Genomic DNA, 6,161 nt, shown 5'->3' on the forward strand with positions numbered 1-6,161 from the left:
GTCATGATTGGAAGAGTACTCTTGATGTACAGGTAGATGGCTGTTTGTCGTGCCATTCGTTGAAGTGGACATTCTGTAAGCAAGTGATTCATAGTAAGTTGACGACAGTACTTGGACATTCCTGTGCGTTGCTTTTTTGTAAGCGGGTACAAATGTGTGAGGCGAGTGTGTCCGATAATTGTTTGCTAGAATGGCTTCATCCTGTTGATTCATTCGAAAACTTCTTTTCCACTGTTTTGGTTACTGTTTTATTACACTCGGTATACAGAATTTGACAGAGTACTAGAATGTTTTACTGCCCAATCAGCGCTTTCATTTTCTACGGGAATGTCCCGGGATCCAAGCAGTATTTAACTTATTTTTGTCTTTTGGTCTTGTTAGGTGAGCTTGACACAATCCCGGATGTATTGGGTGTGTTTTCGTTGGAGGGCATGAATTACACTCAGTGAGTCGGAATACAAATATTTCTGAAAAAGGGATTTCTCAATGATTTTTTTTGGAAATACCATTTTATTTCGCAGTGAGAATTAAAATGGTATTACTTGACAAATGATCCGACGTCTAATGCCATATTGGAGAGCGAACTCTTAGAATTTTTAGTTTTTTTTTTAAGCAGGTTATGCGGAAATATCTGATATGCTCCAAGAAGAATTGCCTAAGATTCAAATACTTTTAACAGACACTGCCAACTTTTTTTCCCCTTTTTGTATAAAAAAAGTCTCAAGGGTCCTGTTAAAAACCATAAGCTTTTGCCTTGTCTTTTCAACTCGCGAAAAATGTTTTTGATTCTTTCCACTAGGATCAGACCAACGCCTTTTCCTCTGGAAATCCTTGAGCTTGATGTACTTCCACAAGGTGGAATTTTAGCTGCCTGGTATATACAGATTTAGATTTACAATATAGTTTTTGGATCTAACAATTTATTGTGATCTCTTAATAAAAAATATAGATAATAAAAAAGCTAGTGGTGTGTGCAGAAGAAACAATAGACACCAATGTTAATAAGGAGACCGACTTACTTAGCAACAGTGTTACGAAGCATCTGATATCCTGAGTAAAATAAACTTCAATGCTCCTTGTAGACAAGTCAGGAACCTTACACCGTTTCGCCTTGACTCTGCCAACACGGACTTTATGAAGTTCAATCCACTGAACAGAATCAGCAAATCAGCAAATGACTCTCGCATTGACTTCTTTGACAACTCCCAATCACTGATGAACTCCATCCACAAGTTTGCCTCTTCACTTAAACTGCAAAGTGACTAGCTCACATCTAATTATTGTAGTTTATTATTATTTGTTATATTATTTTTCTGTTCTCTAACGGATTAATTATTACTTGTTTTACCGGTAACTTAACTTAATACAATCCTCTTTTGTACATATGCTTTTATTGTTTGAATCTATATCAATGTTTATCGTCCTATAGGATTTCACATTATTGTTATTATGTTTATTGATCTGATCTCAGATACACTGTTAATGGTTACCTGTTGTGTATCTTGTTATTAATAAAATAAAAAAATAAAAATAAAATAAAAAACGGACCATAAAAATTCCTCCTGTCATCGACGGGAGTCAAATTGAGGCCTTTTCACCCGGTGTGGGGAGGACGGCGATTCTAACCAATTGTGCTGCCCACGCAGGAATGAAAATCCTGTCCCATAGTCGAGAAAAAATCGGATCATTTAATATGTTTAGTTGAATATGATCTTGTGAATTGTGGTGGTTGTATTATTTGAATCTCATAGAGGTTTTAAAAGATATATTGAATGTGATTGCTCTGCGGTCACTATTAGCGAGATCCGTATTAGTCTTCCGCTCAGTGATTCGAGAAGAAATGCAAGCTCCTAATCCAGTCTTCAGGAGAAAGTATAGTGTTGATTAGGCAAGTTGTGGATTCTTCCAAAAGGCTCACTGCTGTCCAATGACTCAAAGTACCACATATACGATTTTGAGTTTGAATCAGTTTTTACAGAATCAAGAGAATCGAAGAGCATCTCAAGGTGTGCTAATGAAAATTTCAGCTGCAAAGAGGACGAGCAGTAGAGTGATAGGAGGAGAAACATGACGTGGAAACCCGAATGTATGTAGAATTTCTGTTCACAAAGGCCAATGATGACTGTTACATTTAATCTTCAACCTTCAAAATTAGTTCGATAAAATAATGCTGTCAGTAATAATTTTGCTTCCGTACAAAGAGTTCATTGTACTTTACCTTTGTCGAACGTCGTGCTAATCCTTGCAAAATGCAGCGATAGCAAAACAAAGAACTGCCACTTCCACCTCAGAGCATTTAGAATTTCCGTAAAATATAAGTCACAAACGAATTTCTTGGTCACAATGGTCATCGTATATTTAGAGCCCTCTTCACAGATGAGGCACGGGATGTCTTATCTATGATTAGGGCCTTAGTCCCTCCCACACCTCGCTCCATATGTCTGATGACCATTCAGGCACTTCAACTTCTCATTGCTCAAATTAACAGCTCGATAAAGGGCTGACAAAGATCGAATTCGGGTTAGTGCCTCCGATAGCAATGAAAATTCAGCTAAATACGTGCAAGTGCCATCGATGCGCTGTGATTGTGCACCAACTGTTTGCAAGAAATTGACGTCTACAGAAAGCAAAACAAGCCCCAAACAAGTTTTGGTTTTGTGATCTTGCGTCATCAAACACTCACGGGCATCGCTCCTAATCCACTTAACTCGTTTTAAAGGGAAGATTCCAAATTTTCACCGACCCACAACCTCACCACCCCTCAATCGGTATGCAGAATTCTGATGATCGCCAATTACGAGATTTTACTCATTATGCAATCTCACGAATGCATGAAGGTTGGTAGTCAGCTGTCTTTAAACGGTACCTCGTAATTACACGAGCGCCAAATTGTTCGGTACACACCAATGTAGAATTAACATTCATTCCACATGACGTTTTTCCGTTATTGTCTTGAAGATCGCATTCATACACATCGATATGTAGCTTCCCAATCTACTTAAGAGATTATCTGTTCCACCTAGAGATCTGTCCGCCTACATTTCATCTGAAACTAAAAATATTCAAGATGAAGCTTTCTTTTATAGGAGAAGCAACAATAGACACCAATGTTAATAAGGAACAGTTAATTCAAGCCTCAATTAACATCACTTTGCCAACAATATAATAGCAACAATGGAAAGATGGAAGACGAACAAATCCCAGAGTTCTCTTCTCTCGGTGAAGCAGAAGGGAAGAGAGCCTGTCGAGAAACTTGGTGTTGTTTATCGTGTGGACATGTCTTTTTGTAAAGGGCGGCTCCTAGAACGTCTGTTCAACTCCGCCTCGTATCGCTGTGAAGAACAGCATCACTACAAATGGGCCAGATATGTGTGTGACGTAGGTTTGTGTGTGTTCTGTTGTTCTGTTCTGGCCTCTTGGCTACCAAGAAGCATCAGTCACCTGGATAGATGATTCTGGGTACTCGTCCACAACACGGGAAGGTGGGCCAGTCCAGTAAAACACGTACCGTCTCAAAAGAGACTCTGACTCACCTGATGTTGTCAAAGGTGGGCCCATTCCAGAGGAAGAAAGAAAAAAAAAATCCCGTGGTGTAATTAAAAAAAAGAAAAGAAAGAAAGAAAGAGAGAAGATACACTAGTGGAGGAATGAGGGAAGAAAAAAAAAAGCACGCTAGTGCAGAGCGCGAAGAGAAAATGAGAAAAAAATTAAATAAATAAATAAAAATAATTAATAAAATAAAAACAAATAAAGATAATTTAAAATTTTAGATTAGTAAAATAAAATTGTTAAGCTGCTGTCTGGGGATCCCATTCGTAGCCTGCGTTATTCTGTAGGCGGCTTTCCTGCGCGTGAATACTTGCGTTGAGAAGTTCTGGAAGGCAGCCAGGTTCTCTGGTGTCTGTAGCAGAATGCCCAGTTGATTTTCAGTGAGAGAGAGAGAGAGAGAGAGAGAGAGAGATGGTATTTTCTAAGTCTTGCCTCAGTCCTCGTAGACCGCGCACTCGAAGAGAAGGTGATCCGATTCTCCTTGGCCCCGCAGTAGCAAACGTCCATGGGTATTAGGCCTAGTTGGAAGAGCTTCTCGTTCAATGAGCCATGCCCAGTGATTAGGAATGATGTCTCAAGAGTTAGATAGAGCCACTTCTGCGCAGACTTAGAGGAGGGGAAAGTCACATCCGGCAGGAATCTCCTTGTAACTGCTCCCTTGGTGGAAGTGTCCCATCTTGTCTGCCAGATGTTTATCATCCCATTACAACAGAGTGTTTTCTCTGCCAGTGTCCAGGTTTAGCTCAATGTCCAAGATCTTAGTCGGAATTTTCTTGTTGATTCTAAAGGTCAGGCCACGGAAGGTTACATACAGGTCCAGTGGAAGGGTCCCAGCTAACATCTGGATAGCAGCAGTGGATACTGTCCTGCATACTCTATGGGTAGTCAGAAGCATTGTCTGTTGTATAGAGCCTAATTTGCCTATCATGTTTACCAATCTAGCTCGATGGAACCAAGCACCTGCAGCATACGTCACGATCTGAAGGAAGACGGCTTTATATTACAGATGAAGCGACCGCTTGGACAGGCCCCATTCGTTCCTGGTGATTCTGATGGTTGAGCCTGAAAATTTTTTCACCTTGGAGCTGAGATGGATGAGGTGGGGTTGAAAGCTTAATTTATGATCAAGAATCACCCCTAGCACAGTGGTCTGTGTGACAATGGGAAGTTGTACCCCAGAGACTTTAACTTGCAGAGGCCGCCTGAGGTCCAGCTTATTTTTAAAGAGCATCATTTGAGTCTTGCTTGGATTTATCCGTAGTTTATTTAGTGCAGCCCAGGAAGAGAGGTCGTCAAGGACCCGATTAGCATTGTCTTCTATGGCTTTGCGTGAGCGGCCGGACACCACTATCGTGTGATCGTCCGCAAAAGCAATAATCTTGGTATTGGCAAAGGAACAGGAATGCCAGTCTTGTAGAATCATGTTCCACGCGAGAGGTCCCAGGACTGAGCCCTGAGGGCACCCCCGGGTGATTGGCCTGGAGACATGATGGTACTTTGACTTTAGAATTACTGTTCTATCTGAAAAGTAGCTTTGGAAAAGTTTATAGAAATGGCTGGAAGAAGAGGCTGTCCAGAGTCGCGCCTGAGCACTGCCCCACCAGACAGTGTCAAACGCGCCTTCGAAGTCAATGAAGATGGCAAGTTCAAATTTTGCTTCGGAGCTTTTGCTTCAAATTTTCATATGTGCAGAACTAGATCGAAGAGAGCCTCCTCACAGGATCATCCAGGAGTGAATTCATACTGGCAGGGGGAGAGCAGATTCTGTGCTTGAAAGAGAGCTGTGGTCCTGAGCGCCATTAGCCGCTCCAGTATTTTGCCAAAGTTTGCAAATAGCGCAATTGGACTGTGAGAACGCGGATCAGTAGGGTTTTGTGTGGCTTCTTAATTAGTCTCAGTAGCGAGATCTTCCAGTCCACAGGAAAATATCCCTCCTGAAGACATTTGTTGTGCAGTAAGAGTATATACTCCAGCCGAAGCTTGTGGAGACGGAGGATGAAACTATTCGATGAGATCTAATCCTGGAAATTTTTGGATGTTAATGTTTTGGAGAACTGCTGATAATTCTTCCAAGGTGAAAGGTTCTGTGGTTTCATTAGATACCTCAGCGTCAATTTCTGTGTATCCACCTATGCAGCACTGCTTCCAATGCATGGCTCCCGAAACTGAAAGATTCATGCTCGCCATCGAAGACCAGGTAATCAACACCAGAAACTATAGAAAATACATCGCCAAGAAGCCCGGAGTGTCCGATGACACATGTCAACGATGCCACCAAGCCTCAGAAATGATCCAAAACATCAACGCGGGAAGCAAGGTGATCACTCAGACTGAGTACACTCATAGACACAACCAGGTAGTCAAGATAATACATCAGACGCTAGCAAGGAAATACCAGTTGATCGAAGAAAGTGTACCGTACTACAAGTACGAACCCCGGGCAGTACTAGAGACCCCCAACCCACAAGCTGTACTGGGACCACGCCATAATAACGGATAGGGCAATAGACCGAATATAACTCTTGTGGACAAGAAGAAAAAGGCTACCTATCTGATTGACATAGCGGTGCCCAACACTAGCAATGTCCAGAAAACCCATGAGGGAAAAATTA

This window comes from Mastigoproctus giganteus, chromosome 2 (genome assembly GCF_048544385.1).
Source record: "Mastigoproctus giganteus isolate SK-2022 chromosome 2, ASM4854438v1, whole genome shotgun sequence".
Classification (NCBI taxonomy): domain Eukaryota; kingdom Metazoa; phylum Arthropoda; class Arachnida; order Uropygi; family Thelyphonidae; genus Mastigoproctus; species Mastigoproctus giganteus.